The sequence below is a fragment of the Sus scrofa genome, chromosome 10 (assembly GCF_054392235.1).
Source record: "Sus scrofa isolate SSC_HxYL_T2T_F1_AM1 chromosome 10, Sscrofa_HxYL_maternal_Yorkshire_Landrace_v2.0, whole genome shotgun sequence".
Classification (NCBI taxonomy): domain Eukaryota; kingdom Metazoa; phylum Chordata; class Mammalia; order Artiodactyla; family Suidae; genus Sus; species Sus scrofa.
This window is the reverse complement of record NC_139392.1, coordinates 35,832,163-35,852,681: the sequence shown is the minus strand read 5'-3', so window position 1 is coordinate 35,852,681 and position 20,519 is coordinate 35,832,163. Positions and strand designations below refer to the sequence as shown.

At 62.6% G+C, this 20,519-nt stretch overlaps 1 protein-coding gene across 6 annotated transcripts in view; it reads right to left on the bottom strand.

Moving 5' to 3' along the window:
- The window catches only part of LOC146398983 (uncharacterized), a 97,465-nt gene extending 78,673 nt beyond the window's left edge, over positions 1-18,792 (bottom strand). The window contains exon 1 of one of the 6 annotated variants that reach the window (XM_084980948.1): positions 18,682-18,792. The gene's annotated coding sequence lies outside the window, so the exon portion shown is untranslated. Of the gene's footprint in view, positions 1-361; positions 458-1,535; positions 1,660-8,511; positions 8,682-16,823; positions 16,948-18,681 lie in introns of those variants that run through there. The other 5 variants (XM_084980947.1, XM_084980945.1, XM_084980950.1 and 2 more) reach the window with 5 other exon arrangements.
- Between the last annotated feature and the right edge of the window lie 1,727 nt (positions 18,793-20,519).

The following is a 20,519-nucleotide window of genomic DNA, read 5'->3' as shown; positions in this document are numbered from 1 at the left end:
TGCTGGAAGGGCTGTGGAGAAAAGGGAACCCTCCTGCACTGCTGGTGGGAATGTAAACTGGTACAGCCACTATGGAGAAGAGTCTGGAGATACCTTAGAAATCTATACATAGCTGGGAATCCGCTGCCATCCTCACCTCCCGCCCCCACGCTCGCGGTGGCCCTCCCCATTCCCTCTGAGCTCCCTTCCCCTCCACGCAGCTAACCCTCCTGCACTCAACCCCCATACCTGCCCTGCACTGAAGCCGGTCCCTCCCCAACCACGCACCTTTCCCCCAAACACTTCCTGGGACCTTCCCTCCCCTTTTCCCAAGCATCCTAGGCACCCTCTTCCCTTCTCAAAAAGATAAACACAAACCTACCTTGGACCTGCCCGCTGCAGCCCTGCTCACGCCCTCAGCTCCTTCACCCATGCTCGCTCGCCGCGGTGTCCCTCAGCAGTCGCTCCTGGGGCTCCCTTCCCCGGCACGCACGCAACCCCCACGCACGCCACGGCACGCACGCAACCCCCACGCAGGCGCTCTGCACAACCGCGTCCCCGCCCCCCTCGCCCCTCTCTGCCCCCACCCACACCCCCCCGCTTCCTGGAAACTTTCCCCATCAGCTCAAAGGCATCCAACCTACCCACCCCTCTACCCCCTTCTCAAACAAACAATCAAACGAACAAACACACACAGCAAGCCAAAAACCACAACAAAAAACACCTCACTTGAACCTGTCTGCTGGAACTCCACGGACAGCCTTACCTCAGTCCCCCCCTGCTCCCCTGGCCCTCAGCACTCCCTTCAGCTCTCCCTTCCCCTCTGTTCAGGCACTACCCACAAGCCCCTCCCAGCTGCCCTGGCCCATTCCCACACGAACCCCTCTGGGCTCCTTTCCTGACATCCTTCCGCTCCCATGTGCTAAGGGATCCTCATCCTCCACCCCCTTCCCTCTTCACAACAACCAACCAAAAACCAAAAACCAGCAACAAAAACCACCACCACCAACCACCACCACCACAGCAGCCACCAAAACCTACCTTGAACCTATCCCCTAGAATGCCCCTCACAACCTCCCCGCAGGGCCCCAGGTTCTCCGTGTCCCTCTCCACTCCCTCCGGCCTCCCTTCCCCTGCACCCACGCAACCCCCACGCACGCTCGGGGGGCAAGGGGTGCCTGCCCGCCTCCACGCTCCCCGCACTCGCACAGGCCCAACCCTTCCTAGGACCTCGCCTCCACTTTTCCAAGGGATCCCATCCACCCTCTTCCTGCCTCTCAAAACTAACCCTAACTTCAACCTCTCAGCTGGGGCTCCGCTGCCATCCTCACCTCCCTCCCCCATGCTCGCGGTGGCCCTCCCCATTCCCTCTGAGCTCCCTTCCCCTCCACGCAGCTAATCCTCCTGCACTCAACCCCCATACCTGCCCTGCACTGAAGCCGGTCCCTCCCCAACCACGCACCTTTCCCCCAAACACTTCCTGGGACCTTCCCTCCCCTTTTCCCAAGCATCCTAGGCACCCTCTTCCCTTCTCAAAAAGATAAACACAAACCTACCTTGGACCTGCCCGCTGCAGCCCTGCTCACGCCCTCAGCTCCTTCACCCATGCTCGCTCGCCGCGGTGTCCCTCAGCAGTCGCTCCGGGGGCTCCCTTCCCTGGCACGCACGCAACCCCCACGCACGCCACGGCACGCACGCAACCCCACGCAGGCGCTCTGCACAACCGCGTCCCCGCCCCCCTCGCCCCTCTCTGCCCCCACCCACACCCCCCCCTTCCTGGAAACTTTCCCCATCAGCTCAAAGGCATCCAACCTACCCACCCCTCTACCCCCTTCTCAAACAAACAATCAAACGAACAAACACACACAGCAAGCCAAAAACCAAAACAAAAAACACCTCACTTGAACCTGTCTGCTGGAACACCCCCCCTGCTCCCCTGGCCCTCAGCACTCCCTTCAGCTCTCCCTTCCCCTCTGTTCAGGCACTACCCACAAGCCCCTCCCAGCTGCCCTGGCCCATTCCCACAGGAACCCCTCTGGGCTCCTTTCCTGACATCCTTCCGCTCCCATGTGCTAAGGGGTCCTCATCCTCCACCCTCTTCCCCCTTCACAACAACCAACCAAAAACCAAAAACCAACAACAAAAACCACCACCACCGCAGCAGCCACCAAAACCTACCTTGAACCTATCCCCTAGAATGCCCCTCACAACCTCCCCGCAGGGCCCCAGGCTCTCCGTGTCCCTCTCCATTCCCTCCGGCCTCCCTTCCCCTGCACCCACGCAACCCCCACGCACGCTCGGGGGGCAAGGGGTGCCTGCCCGCCTCCACGCTCCCCGCACTCGCACAGGCCCAACCCTTCCTAGGACCTCGCCTCCACTTTTCCAAGGGATCCCATCCACCCTCTTCCTGCCTCTCAAAACTAACCCTAACTTCAACCTCTCAGCTGGGGCTCCGCTGCCATCCTCACCTCCCTCCCCCATGCTCGCGGTGGCCCTCCCCATTCCCTCTGAGCTCCCTTCCCCTCCACGCAGCTAACCCTCCTGCACTCAACCCCCATACCTGCCCTGCACTGAAGCCGGTCCCTCCCCAACCACGCACCTTTCCCCCAAACACTTCCTGGGACCTTCCCTCCCCTTTTCCCAAGCATCCTAGGCACCCTCTTCCCTTCTCAAAAAGATAAACACAAACCTACCTTGGACCTGCCCGCTGCAGCCCTGCTCACGCCCTCAGCTCCTTCACCCATGCTCGCTCGCCGCGGTGTCCCTCAGCAGTCGCTCCGGGGGCTCCCTTCCCTGGCACGCACGCAACCCCCACGCACGCCACGGCACGCACGCAACCCCCACGCAGGCGCTCTGCACAACCGCGTCCCCGCCCCCTCGCCCCTCTCTGCCCCCAGCCACACCTCCCCCCTTCCTGGAAACTTTCCCCATCAGCTCAAAGGCATCCAACCTACCCACCCCTCTACCCCCTTCTCAAACAAACAATCAAATGAACAAACACACACAGCAAGCCAAAAACCACAACAAAAAACACCTCACTTGAACCTGTCCGCTGGAACTCCACTGACAGCCTTACCTCAGTCCCCCCCTGCTCCCCTGGCCCTCAGCACTCCCTTCAGCTCTCCCTTCCCCTCTGTTCAGGCACTACCCACAAGCCCCTCCCAGCTGCCCTGGCCCATTCCCACACGAACCCCTCTGGGCTCCTTTCCTGACATCCTTCTGCTCCCATGTGCTAAGGGGTCCTCATCCTCCACCCTCTTCCCCCTTCACAACAACCAACCAAAAACCAAAAACCAACAACAAAAACCACCACCACCGCAGCAGCCACCAAAACCTACCTTGAACCTATCCCCTAGAATGCCCCTCACAACCTCCCCGCAGGGCCCCAGGCTCTCCGTGTCCCTCTCCATTCCCTCCGGCCTCCCTTCCCCTGCACCCACGCAACCCCCACGCACGCTCGGGGGGCAAGGGGTGCCTGCCCGCCTCCACGCTCCCCGCACTCGCACAGGCCCAACCCTTCCTAGGACCTCGCCTCCACTTTTCCAAGGGATCCCATCCACCCTCTTCCTGCCTCTCAAAACTAACCCTAACTTCAACCTCTCAGCTGGGGCTCCTCTACCATCCTCACCTCCCTCCCCCACGCTCGCGGTGGCCCTCCCCATTCCCTCTGAGCTCCCTTCCCCTCCACGCAGCTAACCCTCCTGCACTCAACCCCCATACCTGCCCTGCACTGAAGCCGGTCCCTCCCCAACCACGCACCTTTCCCCCAAACACTTCCTGGGACCTTCCCTCCCCTTTTCCCAAGCATCCTAGGCACCCTCTTCCCTTCTCAAAAAGATAAACACAAACCTACCTTGGACCTGCCCGCTGCAGCCCTGCTCACGCCCTCAGCTCCTTCACCCATGCTCGCTCGCCGCGGTGTCCCTCAGCAGTCGCTCCGGGGGCTCCCTTCCCTGGCACGCACGCAACCCCCACGCACGCCACGGCACGCACGCAACCCCCACGCAGGCGCTCTGCACAACCGCGTCCCCGCCCCCCTCGCCCCTCTCTGCCCCCACCCACACCCCCCCCCTTCCTGGAAACTTTCCCCATCAGCTCAAAGGCATCCAACCTACCCACCCCTCTACCCCCTTCTCAAACAAACAATCAAACGAACAAACACACACAGCAAGCCAAAAACCACAACAAAAAACACCTCACTTGAACCTGTCTGCTGGAACTCCACTGACAGCCTTACCTCAGTCCCCCCCTGCTCGCCCTGGCCCTCAGCACTCCCTTCAGCTCTCCCTTCCCCTCTGTTCAGGCACTACCCACAAGCCCCTCCCAGCTGCCCTGGCCCATTCCCACAGGAACCCCTCTGGGCTCCTTTCCTGACATCCTTCCGCTCCCATTTGCTAAGGGATCCTCATCCTCCACCCTCTTCCCCCTTCACAACAACCAACCAAAAACCAAAAAGCAACAACAAAAACCACCACCACAGCAGCAGCCACCAAATCCTACCTTGAACCTATCCCCTAGAATGCCCCTCACAACCTCCCCGCAGGGCCCCAGGCTCTGCGTGTCCCTCTCCATTCCCTCCGGCCTCCCTTCCCCTGCACCCACGCAACCCCCACGCACGCTCGGGGGGCAAGGGGTGCCTGCCCGCCTCCACGCTCCCCGCACTCGCACAGGCCCAACCCTTCCTAGGACCTCGCCTCCACTTTTCCAAGGGATCCCATCCACCCTCTTCCTGCCTCTCAAAACTAACCCTAACTTCAACCTCTCAGCTGGGGCTCCGCTGCCATCCTCACCTCCCTCCCCCACGCTCGCGGTGGCCCTCCCCATTCCCTCTGAGCTCCCTTCCCCTCCACGCAGCTAACCCTCCTGCACTCAACCCCCATACCTGCCCTGCACTGAAGCCAGTCCCTCCCCAACCACGCACCTTTCCCCCAAACACTTCCTGGGACCTTCCCTCCCCTTTTCCCAAGCATCCTAGGCACCCTCTTCCCTTCTCAAAAAGATAAACACAAACCTACCTTGGACCTGCCCGCTGCAGCCCTGCTCACGCCCTCAGCTCCTTCACCCATGCTTGCTCGCCTAGGTGTCCCTCAGCAGTCGCTCCGGGGGCTCCCTTCCCTGGCACGCACGCAACCCCCACGCACGCCACGGCACGCACGCAACCCCCTCGCACGCCACGGCACGCACGCAACCCCCACGCAGGTGCTCTGCACAACCGCGTCCCCGCCCCCCTCGCCCCTCTCTGCCCCCACCCACACCCCCCCGCTTCCTGGAAACTTTCCCCATCAGCTCAAAGGCATCCAACCTACCCACCCCTCTACCCCCTTCTCAAACAAACAATCAAACGAACAAACACACACAGCAAGCCAAAAACCACAACAAAAAACACCTCACTTGAACCTGTCTGCTGCTGGAACTCCACTGACAGCCTTACCTCAGTCCCCCCCTGCTCCCCTGGCCCTCAGCACTCCCTTCAGCTCTCCCTTCCCCTCTGTTCAGGCACTACCCACAAGCCCCTCCCAGCTGCCCTGGCCCATTCCCACACGAACCCCTCTGGGCTCCTTTCCTGACATCCTTCTGCTCCCATGTGCTAAGGGGTCCTCATCCTCCACCCTCTTCCCCCTTCACAACAACCAACCAAAAACCAAAAACCAACAACAAAAACCACCACCGCAGCAGCCACCAAAACCTACCTTGAACCTATCCCCTAGAATGCCCCTCACAACCTCCCCGCAGGGCCCCAGGCTCTCCGTGTCCCTCTCGATTCCCTCCGGCCTCCCTTCCCCTGCACCCACGCAACCCCCACGCACGCTCGGGGGGCAAGGGGTGCCTGCCCGCCTCCACGCTCCCCGCACTCGCACAGGCCCAACCCTTCCTAGGACCTCGCCTCCACTTTTCCAAGGGATCCCATCCACCCTCTTCCTGCCTCTCAAAACTAACCCTAACTTCAACCTCTCAGCTGGGGCTCCGCTGCCATCCTCACCTCCCTCCCCCACGCTCGCGGTGGCCCTCCCCATTCCCTCTGAGCTCCCTTCCCCTCCACGCAGCTAACCCTCCTGCACTCAACCCCCATACCTGCCCTGCACTGAAGCCGGTCCCTCCCCAACCACGCACCTTCCCCCCAAACACTTCCTGGGACCTTCCCTCCCCTTTTCCCAAGCATCCTAGGCACCCTCTTCCCTTCTCAAAAAGATAAACACAAACCTACCTTGGACCTGCCCGCTGCAGCCCTGCTCACACCCTCAGCTCCTTCACCCATGCTCGCTCACCACGGTGTCCCTCAGCAGTCGCTCCGGGGGCTCCCTTCCCGGGCACGCACGCAACCCCCACGCAGGCGCTCTGCACAACCGCGTCCCCGCCCCCCTCGCCCCTCTCTGCCCCCACCCACACCCCCCCCTTCCTGGAAACTTTCCCCATCAGCTCAAAGGCATCCAACCTACCCACCCCTCTACCCCCTTCTCAAACAAACAATCAAACGAACAAACACACACAGCAAGCCAAAAACCACAACAAAAAACACCTCACTTGAACCTGTCTGCTGGAACTCCACTGACAGCCTTACCTCAGTCCCCCCCTGCTCCCCTGGCCCTCAGCACTCCCTTCAGCTCTCCCTTCCCCTCTGTTCAGGCACTACCCACAAGCCCCTCCCAACTGCCCTGGCCCATTCCCACAGGAACCCCTCTGGGCTCCTTTCCTGACATCCTTCTGCTCCCATTTGCTAAGGGGTCCTCATCCTCCACCCTCTTCCCCCTTCACAACAACCAACCAAAAACCAAAAACCAGCAACAAAAACCAACACCACCACCGCAGCAGCCACCAAAACCTACCTTGAACCTATCCCCTAGAATGCCCCTCACAACCTCCCCGCAGGGCTCCAGGCTCTCCGTGTCCCTCTCCATTCCCTCCGGCCTCCCTTCCCCTGCACCCACGCAACCCCCACGCACGCTCGGGGGGCAAGGGGTGCCTGCCCGCCTCCACGCTCCCCGCACTCGCACAGGCCCAACCCTTCCTAGGACCTCGCCTCCACTTTTCCAAGGGATCCCATCCACCCTCTTCCTGCCTCTCAAAACTAACCCTAACTTCAACCTCTCAGCTGGGGCTCCGCTGCCATCCTCACCTCCCTCCCCCACGCTCGCGGTGGCCCTCCCCATTCCCTCTGAGCTCCCTTCCCCTCCACGCAGCTAACCCTCCTGCACTCAACCCCCATACCTGCCCTGCACTGAAGCCGGTCCCTCCCCAACCACGCACCTTTCCCCCAAACACTTCCTGGGACCTTCCCTCCCCTTTTCCCAAGCATCCTAGGCACCCTCTTCCCTTCTCAAAAAGATAAACACAAACCTACCTTGGACCTGCCCGCTGCAGCCCTGCTCACACCCTCAGCTCCTTCACCCATGCTCGCTCGCCGAGGTGTCCCTCAGCAGTCGCTCCGGGGGCTCCCTTCCCCGGCACGCACGCAACGCCCACGCACGCCACGGCACGCACGCAACCCCCACGCAGGCGCTCTGCACAACCGCGTCCCCGCCCCCCTCGCCCCTCTCTGCCCCCACCCACACCCCCCCCCTTCCTGGAAACTTTCCCCATCAGCTCAAAGGCATCCAACCTACCCACCCCTCTACCCCCTTCTCAAACAAACAATCAAAGGAACAAACACACACAGCAAGCCAAAAACCACAACAAAAAACACCTCACTTGAACCTGTCTGCTGGAACTCCACTGACAGCCTTACCTCAGTCCCCCCCTGCTCGCCCTGGCCCTCAGCACTCCCTTCAGCTCTCCCTTCCCCTCTGTTCAGGCACTACCCACAAGCCCCTCCCAGCTGCCCTGGCCCATTCCCACACGAACCCCTCTGGGCTCCTTTCCTGACATCCTTCTGCTCCCATTTGCTAAGGGGTCCTCATCCTCCACCCTCTTCCCCCTTCACAATAACCAACCAAAAACCAAAAACCCACAACAAAAACCACCACCGCCACCCACCACCACCACCACCGCAGCAGCCACAAAAACCTACCTTGAACCTATCCCCTAGAATGCCCCTCACAACCGCACCGCAGGGCCCCAGGCTCTCCGTGTCCCTCTCCATTCCCTCCGGCCTCCCTTCCCCTGCACCCACGCAACCCCCACGCACGCTCTGGGGGCAAGGGGTGCCCGCCCGCCTCCACGCTCCCCGCACCCGCACAGGCCCAACCCTTCCTAGGTCCTCTCCTAGACCTCGCCTCCACTTTTCCAAGGGATCCCATCCACCCTCTTCCTGCCTCTCAAAACGAACCCTAACTTCAACCTCTCAGCTGGGGCTCCGCTGCCATCCTCACCTCCCGCCCCCACGCTCGCGGTGGCCCTCCACAGTCCCTGCGCGCTCCCTTCCCCTGCACGCACCCAACCCCCACGCCTGCGCAGCCCCCAAGCCGCTCCCAGCTCCCCCAGTCCCGCCCCAAAAACGCACCTTTCCCTCAAACACTTCCTGGGACCTTCCATCCCCCTTTTCCCAAGCGTCCTAGGCACCCTCTTCCCTTCTCACAAAGATAAACACAAACCTACCTTGGACCTGCCCGCCGCAGCCCTGCTCACACCCTCAGCTCCTTCACCCACGCTCGCTCGCCGCGGTGGCCCTCAGCAGTCGCTCCGGGGACTCCCTTCCCCGGCACGCACGCAACCCCCACGCACGCCACGGCACGCACGCAACCCCCACGCACGCGCTCTGCACAACCGCGTCCCCGCCCCCCTCGCCCCTCCCTTCCCCCCACCCACACCGCCCCCCCTTCCTGGGAACTTTCCCCATCACTTCAAAGGCATCCAACCTACCCACCCCTCTACCCCCTTCTCAAACAAACAATCAAACTCACACACACACACCAAGCCAAAAACCAAAACCAAAACATCCTCACTTGAACCTGTCTGCTGGAACTCCGCTGACAGCCTTACCTCAGTCCCCCCCTGCTCGCCCTGGCCCTCAGCACTCCCTTCAGCTCTCCCTTCCCCTCTGTTCAGGCACTACCCACAAGCCCCTCCCAGCTGCCCTGGCCCATTCCCACACGAACCCCTCTGGGCTCCTTTCCTGACATCCTTCCGCTCCCATTCGCTAAGGGGTCCTCATCCTCCGCCCTCTTCCCCCTTCACAACAACCAAACAAAAGCCAAAAACCCACAACAAAAACCACCACCGCCACCCACCACCACCACCACCGCAGCAGCCACCAAAACCTACCTTGAACCTATCCCCTAGAATGCCCCTCACAACCTCCCCGCAGGGCCCCAGGCTCTCCGTGTCCCTCTCCATTCCCTCCGGCCTCCCTTCCCCTGCACCCACGCAACCCCCACGCACGCTCTGGGGGCAAGGGGTGCCCGCCCGCCTCCACGCTCCCCGCACCCGCACAGGCCCAACCCTTCCTAGGACCTCTCCTAGACCTCGCCTCCACTTTTCCAAGGGATCCCATCCACCCTCTTCCTGCCTCTCAAAACGAACCCTAACTTCAACCTCTCAGCTGGGGCTCTGCTGCCATCCTCACCTCCCGCCCCCACGCTCGCGGTGGCCCTCCACAGTCCCTGCGCGCTCCCTTCCCCTGCACGCACCCAACCCTCACGCCTGCGCGGCCCCCAAGACGCTCCCCGCCCCCCTCGTCCCGCCCCAAACACGCACCTTTCCCCCAAACACTTCCTGGGACCTTCCATCCCCCTTTTCCCAAGCGTCCTAGGCACACTCTTCCCTTCTCACAAAGATAAACACAAACCTACCTTGGACCTGCCCGCCGCAGCCCTGCTCACACCCTCAGCTCCTTCACCCACGCTCGCTCGCCGCGGTGGCCCTCAGCAGTCGCTCCGGGGACTCCCTTCCCCGGCACGCACGCAACCCCCACGCACGCCACGGCACGCACGCAACCCCCACGCACGCGCTCTGCACAACCGCGTCCCCGCCCCCCTCGCCCCTCCCTTCCCCCCACCCACACCCCCCCCCCTTCCTGGGAACTTTCCCCATCACTTCAAAGGCATCCAACCTACCCACCCCTCTACCCCGTTCTCAAACAAACAATCAAACTCACACACACACACCAAGCCAAAAACCAAAACCAAAACATCCTCACTTGAACCTGTCTGCTGGAACTCCGCTGACAGCCTTACCTCAGTCCCCCCCTGCTCGCCCTGGCCCTCAGCACTCCCTTCAGCTCTCCCTTCCCCTCTGTTCAGGCACTACCCACAAGCCCCTCCCAGCTGCCCTGGCCCATTCCCACACGAACCCCTCTGGGCTCCTTTCCTGACATCCTTCCGCTCCCATTCGCTAAGGGGTCCTCATCCTCCGCCCTCTTCCCCCTTCACAACAACCAAACAAAAGCCAAAAACCCACAACAAAAACCACCACCGCCACCCACCACCACCACCACCGCAGCAGCCACCAAAACCTACCTTGAACCTATCCCCTAGAATGCCCCTCACAACCTCCCCGCAGGGCCCCAGGCTCTCCGTGTCCCTCTCCATTCCCTCCGGCCTCCCTTCCCCTGCACCCACGCAACCCCCACGCACGCTCTGGGGGCAAGGGGTGCCCGCCCGCCTCCACGCTCCCCGCACCCGCACAGGCCCAACCCTTCCTAGGACCTCTCCTAGACCTCGCCTCCACTTTTCCAAGGGATCCCATCCACCCTCTTCCTGCCTCTCAAAACGAACCCTAACTTCAACCTCTCAGCTGGGGCTCCGCTGCCATCCTCACCTCCCGCCCCCACGCTCGCGGTGGCCCTCCACAGTCCCTGCGCGCTCCCTTCCCCTGCACGCACCCAACCCCCACGCCTGCGCGGCCCCCAAGCCGCTCCCCGCCCCCCTCGTCCCGCCCCAAACACGCACCTTTCCCCCAAACACTTCCTGGGACCTTCCATCCCCCTTTTCCCAAGCGTCCTAGGCACCCTCTTCCCTTCTCACAAAGATAAACACAAACCTACCTTGGACCTGCCCGCCGCAGCCCTGCTCACACCCTCAGCTCCTTCACCCACGCTCGCTCGCCGCGGTGGCCCTCAGCAGTCGCTCCGGGGACTCCCTTCCCCGGCACGCACGCAACCCCCACGCACGCCACGGCACGCACGCAACCCCCACGCACGCGCTCTGCACAACCGCGTCCCCGCCCCCCTCGCCCCTCCCTTCCCCCCACCCACACCCCCCCCCTTCCTGGGAACTTTCCCCATCACTTCAAAGGCATCCAACCTACCCACCCCTCTACCCCCTTCTCAAACAAACAATCAAACTCACACACACACACCAAGCCAAAAACCAAAACCAAAACATCCTCACTTGAACCTGTCTGCTGGAACTCCGCTGACAGCCTTACCTCAGTCCCCCCCTGCTCGCCCTGGCCCTCAGCACTCCCTTCAGCTCTCCCTTCCCCTCTGTTCAGGCACTACCCACAAGCCCCTCCCAGCTGCCCTGGCCCATTCCCACAGGAACCCCTCTGGGCTCCTTTCCTGACATCCTTCCGCTCCCATTCGCTAAGGGGTCCTCATCCTCCGCCCTCTTCCCCCTTCACAACAACCAAACAAAAGCCAAAAACCCACAACAAAAACCACCACCGCCACCCACCACCACCACCACCGCAGCAGCCACAAAAACCTACCTTGAACCTATCCCCTAGAATGCCCCTCACAACCGCACCGCAGGGCCCCAGGCTCTCCGTGTCCCTCTCCATTCCCTCCGGCCTCCCTTCCCCTGCACCCACGCAACCCCCACGCACGCTCTGGGGGCAAGGGGTGCCCGCCCGCCTCCACGCTCCCCGCACCCGCACAGGCCCAACCCTTCCTAGGACCTCTCCTAGACCTCGCCTCCACTTTTCCAAGGGATCCCATCCACCCTCTTCCTGCCTCTCAAAAGGAACCCTAACTTCAACCTCTCAGCTGGGGCTCCGCTGCCATCCTCACCTCCCGCCCCCACGCTCGCGGTGGCCCTCCACAGTCCCTGCGCGCTCCCTTCCCCTGCACGCACCCAACCCCCACGCCTGCGCGGCCCCCAAGACGCTCCCCGCCCCCCTTGTCCCGCCCCAAACACGCACCTTTCCCCCAAACACTTCCTGGGACCTTCCATCCCCCTTTTCCCAAGCGTCCTAGGCACCCTCTTCCCTTCTCACAAAGATAAACACAAACCTACCTTGGACCTGCCCGCCGCAGCCCTGCTCACACCCTCAGCTCCTTCACCCACGCTCGCTCGCCGCGGTGGCCCTCAGCAGTCGCTCCGGGGACTCCCTTCCCCGGCACGCACGCCACGGCACGCAGGCAACCCCCACGCACGCGCTCTGCACAACCGCGTCCCCGCCCCCCTCGCCCCTCCCTTCCCCCCACCCACACCCCCCCCCTTCCTGGGAACTTTCCCCATCACTTCAAAGGCATCCAACCTACCCACCCCTCTACCCCCTTCTCAAACAAACAATCAAACTCACACACACACACCAAGCCAAAAACCAAAACCAAAACATCCTCACTTGAACCTGTCTGCTGGAACTCCGCTGACAGCCTTACCTCAGTCCCCCCCTGCTCGCCCTGGCCCTCAGCACTCCCTTCAGCTCTCCCTTCCCCTCTGTTCAGGCACTACCCACAAGCCCCTCCCAGCTGCCCTGGCCCATTCCCACAGGAACCCCTCTGGGCTCCTTTCCTGACATCCTTCCGCTCCCATTCGCTAAGGGGTCCTCATCCTCCGCCCTCTTCCCCCTTCACAACAACCAAACAAAAGCCAAAAACCCACAACAAAAACCACCACCGCCACCCACCACCACCACCACCGCAGCAGCCACAAAAACCTACCTTGAACCTATCCCCTAGAATGCCCCTCACAACCGCACCGCAGGGCCCCAGGCTCTCCGTGTCCCTCTCCATTCCCTCCGGCCTCCCTTCCCCTGCACCCACGCAACCCCCACGCACGCTCTGGGGGCAAGGGGTGCCCGCCCGCCTCCACGCTCCCCGCACCCGCACAGGCCCAACCCTTCCTAGGACCTCTCCTAGACCTCGCCTCCACTTTTCCAAGGGATCCCATCCACCCTCTTCCTGCCTCTCAAAACGAACCCTAACTTCAACCTCTCAGCTGGGGCTCCGCTGCCATCCTCACCTCCCGCCCCCACGCTCGCGGTGGCCCTCCACAGTCCCTGCGCGCTCCCTTCCCCTGCACGCACCCAACCCCCACGCCTGCGCGGCCCCCAAGACGCTCCCCGCCCCCCTCGTCCCGCCCCAAACACGCACCTTTCCCCCAAACACTTCCTGGGACCTTCCATCCCCCTTTTCCCAAGCGTCCTAGGCACCCTCTTCCCTTCTCACAAAGATAAACACAAACCTACCTTGGACCTGCCCGCCGCAGCCCTGCTCACACCCTCAGCTCCTTCACCCACGCTCGCTCGCCGCGGTGGCCCTCAGCAGTCGCTCCGGGGACTCCCTTCCCCGGCACGCACGCAACCCCCACGCACGCCACGGCACGCACGCAACCCCCACGCACGCGCTCTGCACAACCGCGTCCCCGCCCCCCTCGCCCCTCCCTTCCCCCCACCCACACCCCCCCCCTTCCTGGGAACTTTCCCCATCACTTCAAAGGCATCCAACCTACCCACCCCTCTACCCCCTTCTCAAACAAACAATCAAACTCACACACACACACCAAGCCAAAAACCAAAACCAAAACATCCTCACTTGAACCTGTCTGCTGGAACTCCGCTGACAGCCTTACCTCAGTCCCCCCCTGCTCGCCCTGGCCCTCAGCACTCCCTTCAGCTCTCCCTTCCCCTCTGTTCAGGCACTACCCACAAGCCCCTCCCAGCTGCCCTGGCCCATTCCCACAGGAACCCCTCTGGGCTCCTTTCCTGACATCCTTCCGCTCCCATTCGCTAAGGGGTCCTCATCCTCCGCCCTCTTCCCCCTTCACAACAACCAAACAAAAGCCAAAAACCCACAACAAAAACCACCACCGCCACCCACCACCACCACCACCGCAGCAGCCACAAAAACCTACCTTGAACCTATCCCCTAGAATGCCCCTCACAACCGCACCGCAGGGCCCCAGGCTCTCCGTGTCCCTCTCCATTCCCTCCGGCCTCCCTTCCCCTGCACCCACGCAACCCCCACGCACGCTCTGGGGGCAAGGGGTGCCCGCCCGCCTCCACGCTCCCCGCACCCGCACAGGCCCAACCCTTCCTAGGACCTCTCCTAGACCTCGCCTCCACTTTTCCAAGGGATCCCATCCACCCTCTTCCTGCCTCTCAAAAGGAACCCTAACTTCAACCTCTCAGCTGGGGCTCCGCTGCCATCCTCACCTCCCGCCCCCACGCTCGCGGTGGCCCTCCACAGTCCCTGCGCGCTCCCTTCCCCTGCACGCACCCAACCCCCACGCCTGCGCGGCCCCCAAGACGCTCCCCGCCCCCCTTGTCCCGCCCCAAACACGCACCTTTCCCCCAAACACTTCCTGGGACCTTCCATCCCCCTTTTCCCAAGCGTCCTAGGCACCCTCTTCCCTTCTCACAAAGATAAACACAAACCTACCTTGGACCTGCCCGCCGCAGCCCTGCTCACACCCTCAGCTCCTTCACCCACGCTCGCTCGCCGCGGTGGCCCTCAGCAGTCGCTCCGGGGACTCCCTTCCCCGGCACGCACGCAACCCCCACGCACGCCACGGCACGCACGCAACCCCCACGCACGCGCTCTGCACAACCGCGTCCCCGCCCCCCTCGCCCTCCCTGCCCCCACCCACACCCCCCCCCCCTTCCTGGGAACTTTCCCCATCACTTCAAAGGCATCCAATCTACCCACCCCTCTACCCCCTTCTCAAACAAACAATCAAACTCACACACACACACCAAGCCAAAAACCAAAACCAAAACATCCTCACTTGAACCTGTCTGCTGGAACTCCACTGACAGCCTTACCTCAGTCCCCCCCTGCTTGCCCTGGCCCTCAGCACTCCCTTCAGCTCTCCCTTCCCCTCTGTTCAGGCACTACCCACAAGCCCCTCCCAGCTGCCCTGGCCCATTCCCACACGAACCCCTCTGGGCTCCTTTCCTGACATCCTTCCGCTCCCATTCGCTAAGGGGTCCTCATCCTCCGCCCTCTTCCCCCTTCACAACAACCAAACAAAAGCCAAAAACCCACAACAAAAACCACCACCGCCACCCACCACCACCACCACCGCAGCAGCCACAAAAACCTACCTTGAACCTATCCCCTAGAATGCCCCTCACAACAGCACCGCAGGGCCCCAGGCTCTCCGTGTCCCTCTCCATTCCCTCAGGCCTCCCTTCCCCTGCACCCACGCAACCCCCACGCACGCTCGGGGGGCAAAGGGTGCCTGCCCGCCTCCAGGCTCCCCGCACTCGCACAGGCCCAACCCTTCCTAGGACCTCGCCTCCACTTTTCCAAGGGATCCCATCCACCCTCTTCCTGCCTCTCAAAACTAACCCTAACTTCAACCTCTCAGCTGGGGCTCCGCTGCCATCCTCACCTCCCTCCCCCACGCTCGCGGTGGCCCTCCCCATTCCCTCTGAGCTCCCTTCCCCTCCACGCAGCTAACCCTCCTGCACTCAACCCCCATACCTGCCCTGCACTGAAGCCGGTCCCTCCCCAAACACGCACCTTTCCCCCAAACACTTCCTGGGACCTTCCCTCCCCTTTTCCCAAGCATCCTAGGCACCCTCTTCCCTTCTCAAAAAGATAAACACAAACCTACCTTGGACCTGCCCGCTGCAGCCCTGCTCACGCCCTCAGCTCCTTCACCCATGCTCGCTCTCCGCGGTGTCCCTCAGCAGTCGCTCAGGGGGCTCCCTTCCCCGGCACGCACGCAACCCAAACGCACGCCACGGCACTCACGCAACCCCCTCGCACGCCACGGCACGCACGCAACCCCCACGCAGGCGCTCTGCACAACCGCGTCCCCGCCCCCCTCGCCCCTCTCTGCCCCCACCCACACCCCCCCGCTTCCTGGAAACTTTCCCCATCAGCTCAAAGGCATCCAACCTACCCACCCACTACCCCCTTCTCAAACAAACAATCAAATGAACAAACACACACAGCAAGCCAAAAACCACAACAAAAAACACCTCACTTGAACCTGTCTGCTGGAACTCCACTGACAGCCTTACCTCAGTCCCCCCTGCTCCCCTGGCCCTCAGCACTCCCTTCAGCTCTCCCTTCCCCTCTGTTCAGGCACTACCCACAAGCCCCTCCCAGCTGCCCTGGCCCATTCCCACAGGAACCCCTCTGGGCTCCTTTCCTGACATCCTTCCGCTCCCATTCGCTAAGGGATCCTCATCCTCCACCCTCTTCCCCCTTCACAACAACCAACCAAAAATCAAAAACCAACAACAAAAACCACCACCGCAGCAGCCACCAAAACCTACCTTGAACCTATCCCCTAGAATGCCCCTCACAACCTCCCCGCAGGGCCCCAGGCTCTCCGTGTCCCTCTCCATTCCCTCCGGCCTCCCTTCCCCTGCACCCACGCAACCCCCACGCACGCTCGGGGGGCAAGGGGTGCCTGCCCGCCTCCACGCTCCCCGCACTCGCACAGGCCCGACCCTTCCTAGGACCTCGCCTCCACTTTTCCAAGGGATCCCATCCACCCTCTTCCTGCCTCTCAAAACTAACCCTAACTTCAACCTCTCAGCTGGGGCTCCGCTGCCATCCTCACCTCCCTCCCCCACGCTCGCGGTGGCCCTCCCCATTCCCTCTGAGCTCCCTTCCCCTCCACGCAGCTAACCCTCCTGCACTGAACCCCCATACCTGCCCTGCACTGAAGCCGGTCCCTCCCCAACCACGCACCTTTCCCCCAAACACTTCCTGGGACCTTCCCTCCCCTTTTCCCAAGCATCCTAGGCACCCTCTTCCCTTCTCAAAAAGATAAACACAAACCTACCTTGGACCTGCCCGCTGCAGCCCTGCTCACACCCTCAGCTCCTTCACCCATGCTCGCTCGCCGCGGTGTCCCTCAGCAGTCGCTCCGGGGGCTCCCTTCCCCTGCACGCACGCAACCCCCACGCACGCCACGGCACGCACGCAACCCCCACGCAGGCGCTCTGCACAACCGCGTCCCCGCCCCCCTCGCCCCTCTCTGCCCCCACCCACACCCCCCCCCTTCCTGGGAACTTTCCCCATCAGCTCAAAGGCATCCAACCTACCCACCCCTCTACCCCCTTCTCAAACAAACAATCAAACGAACAAACACACACAGCAAGCCAAAAACCACAACAAAAAACACCTCACTTGAACCTGTCTGCTGGAACTCCACTGACAGCCTTACCTCAGTCCCCCCCTGCTCGCCCTGGCCCTCAGCACTCCCTTCAGCTCTCCCTTCCCCTCTGTTCAGGCACTACCCACAAGCCCCTCCCAGCTGCCCTGGCCCATTCCCACAGGAACCCCTCTGGGCTCCTTTCCTGACATCCTTCCGCTCCCATTTGCTAAGGGGTCCTCATCCTCCACCCTCTTCCCCCTTCACAACAACCAACCAAAAACCAAAAACCCACAACAAAAACCACCACCGCCACCCACCACCACCACCACCGCAGCAGCCACAAAAACCTACCTTGAACCTATCCCCTAGAATGCCCCTCACAACCGCACCGCAGGGCCCCAGGCTCTCCGTGTCCCTCTCCATTCCCTCCGGCCTCCCTTCCCCTGCACCCACGCAACCCCCACGCACGCTCTGGGGGCAAGGGGTGCCCGCCCGCCTCCACGCTCCCCGCACCCGCACAGGCCCAACCCTTCCTAGGACCTCTCCTAGACCTCGCCTCCACTTTTCCAAGGGATCCCATCCACCCTCTTCCTGCCTCTCAAAACGAACCCTAACTTCAACCTCTCAGCTGGGGCTCCGCTGCCATCCTCACCTCCCGCCCCCACGCTCGCGGTGGCCCTCCACAGTCCCTGCGCGCTCCCTTCCCCTGCACGCACCCAACCCCCACGCCTGCGCGGCCCCCAAGACGCTCCCCGCCCCCCTCGTCCCGCCCCAAACACGCACCTTTCCCCCAAACACTTCCTGGGACCTTCCATCCCCCTTTTCCCAAGCGTCCTAGGCACCCTCTTCCCTTCTCACAAAGATAAACACAAACCTACCTTGGACCTGCCCGCCGCAGCCCTGCTCACACCCTCAGCTCCTTCACCCACGCTCGCTCGCCGCGGTGGCCCTCAGCAGTCGCTCCGGGGACTCCCTTCCCCGGCACGCACGCAACCCCCACGCACGCCACGGCACGCACGCAACCCCCACGCACGCGCTCTGCACAACCGCGTCCCCGCCCCCCTCGCCCTCCCTGCCCCCACCCACACCCCCCCCCCCTTCCTGGGAACTTTCCCCATCACTTCAAAGGCATCCAATCTACCCACCCCTCTACCCCCTTCTCAAACAAACAATCAAACTCACACACACACACCAAGCCAAAAACCAAAACCAAAACATCCTCACTTGAACCTGTCTGCTGGAACTCCGCTGACAGCCTTACCTCAGTCCCCCCCTGCTCGCCCTGGCCCTCAGCACTCCCTTCAGCTCTCCCTTCCCCTCTGTTCAGGCACTACCCACAAGCCCCTCCCAGCTGCCCTGGCCCATTCCCACAGGAACCCCTCTGGGCTCCTTTCCTGACATCCTTCCGCTCCCATTCGCTAAGGGGTCCTCATGCTCCGCCCTCTTCCCCCTTCACAACAACCAAACAAAAGCCAAAAACCCACAACAAAAACCACCACCGCCACCCACCACCACCACCACCGCAGCAGCCACAAAAACCTACCTTGAACCTATCCCCTAGAATGCCCCTCACAACAGCACCGCAGGGCCCCAGGCTCTCCGTGTCCCACTCCATTCCCTCAGGCCTCCCTTCCCCTGCACCCACGCAACCCCCACGCACGCTCGGGGGGCAAAGGGTGCCTGCCCGCCTCCACGCTCCCCGCACTCGCACAGGCCCAACCCTTCCTAGGACCTCGCCTCCACTTTTCCAAGGGATCCCATCCACCCTCTTCCTGCCTCTCAAAACTAACCCTAACTTCAACCTCTCAGCTGGGGCTCCGCTGCCATCCTCACCTCCCTCCCCCACGCTCGCGGTGGCCCTCCCCATTCCCTCTGAGCTCCCTTCCCCTCCACGCAGCTAACCCTCCTGCACTCAACCCCCATACCTGCCCTGCACTGAAGCCGGTCCCTCCCCAAACACGCACCTTTCCCCCAAACACTTCCTGGGACCTTCCCTCCCCTTTTCCCAAGCATCCTAGGCACCCTCTTCCCTTCTCAAAAAGATAAACACAAACCTACCTTGGACCTGCCCGCTGCAGCCCTGCTCACGCCCTCAGCTCCTTCACCCATGCTCGCTCTCCGCGGTGTCCCTCAGCAGTCGCTCCGGGGGCTCCCTTCCCCGGCACGCACGCAACCCAAACGCACGCCACGGCACTCACGCAACCCCCTCGCACGCCACGGCACGCACGCAACCCCCACGCAGGCGCTCTGCACAACCGCGTCCCCGCCCCCCTCGCCCCTCTCTGCCCCCACCCACCCCCCCCCTTCCTGGAAACTTTCCCCATCATCTCAAAGGCATCCAACCTACCCACCCCTCTACCCCTTTCTCAAACAAACAATCAAATGAACAAACACACACAGCAAGCCAAAAACCACAACAAAAAACACCTCACTTGAACCTGTCTGCTGGAACTCCACTGACAGCCTTACCTCAGTCCCCCCTGCTCCCCTGGCCCTCAGCACTCCCTTCAGCTCTCCCTTCCCCTCTGTTCAGGCACTACCCACAAGCCCCTCCCAGCTGCCCTGGCCCATTCCCACAGGAACCCCTCTGGGCTCCTTTCCTGACATCCTTCCGCTCCCATTCGCTAAGGGATCCTCATCCTCCACCCTCTTCCCCCTTCACAACAACCAACCAAAAATCAAAAACCAACAACAAAAACCACCACCGCAGCAGCCACCAAAACCTACCTTGAACCTATCCCCTAGAATGCCCCTCACAACCTCCCCGCAGGGCCCCAGGCTCTCCGTGTCCCTCTCCATTCCCTCCGGCCTCCCTTCCCCTGCACCCACGCAACCCCCACGCACGCTCGGGGGGCAAGGGGTGCCTGCCCGCCTCCACGCTCCCCGCACTCGCACAGGCCCGACCCTTCCTAGGACCTCGCCTCCACTTTTCCAAGGGATCCCATCCACCCTCTTCCTGCCTCTCAAAACTAACCCTAACTTCAACCTCTCAGCTGGGGCTCCGCTGCCATCCTCACCTCCCTCCCCCACGCTCGCGGTGGCCCTCCCCATTCCCTCTGAGCTCCCTTCCCCTCCACGCAGCTAACCCTCCTGCACTGAACCCCCATACCTGCCCTGCACTGAAGCCGGTCCCTCCCCAACCACGCACCTTTCCCCCAAACACTTCCTGGGACCTTCCCTCCCCTTTTCCCAAGCATCCTAGGCACCCTCTTCCCTTCTCAAAAAGATAAACACAAACCTACCTTGGACCTGCCCGCTGCAGCCCTGCTCACACCCTCAGCTCCTTCACCCATGCTCGCTCGCCGCGGTGTCCCTCAGCAGTCGCTCCGGGGGCTCCCTTCCCCTGCACGCACGCAACCCCCACGCACGCCACGGCACGCA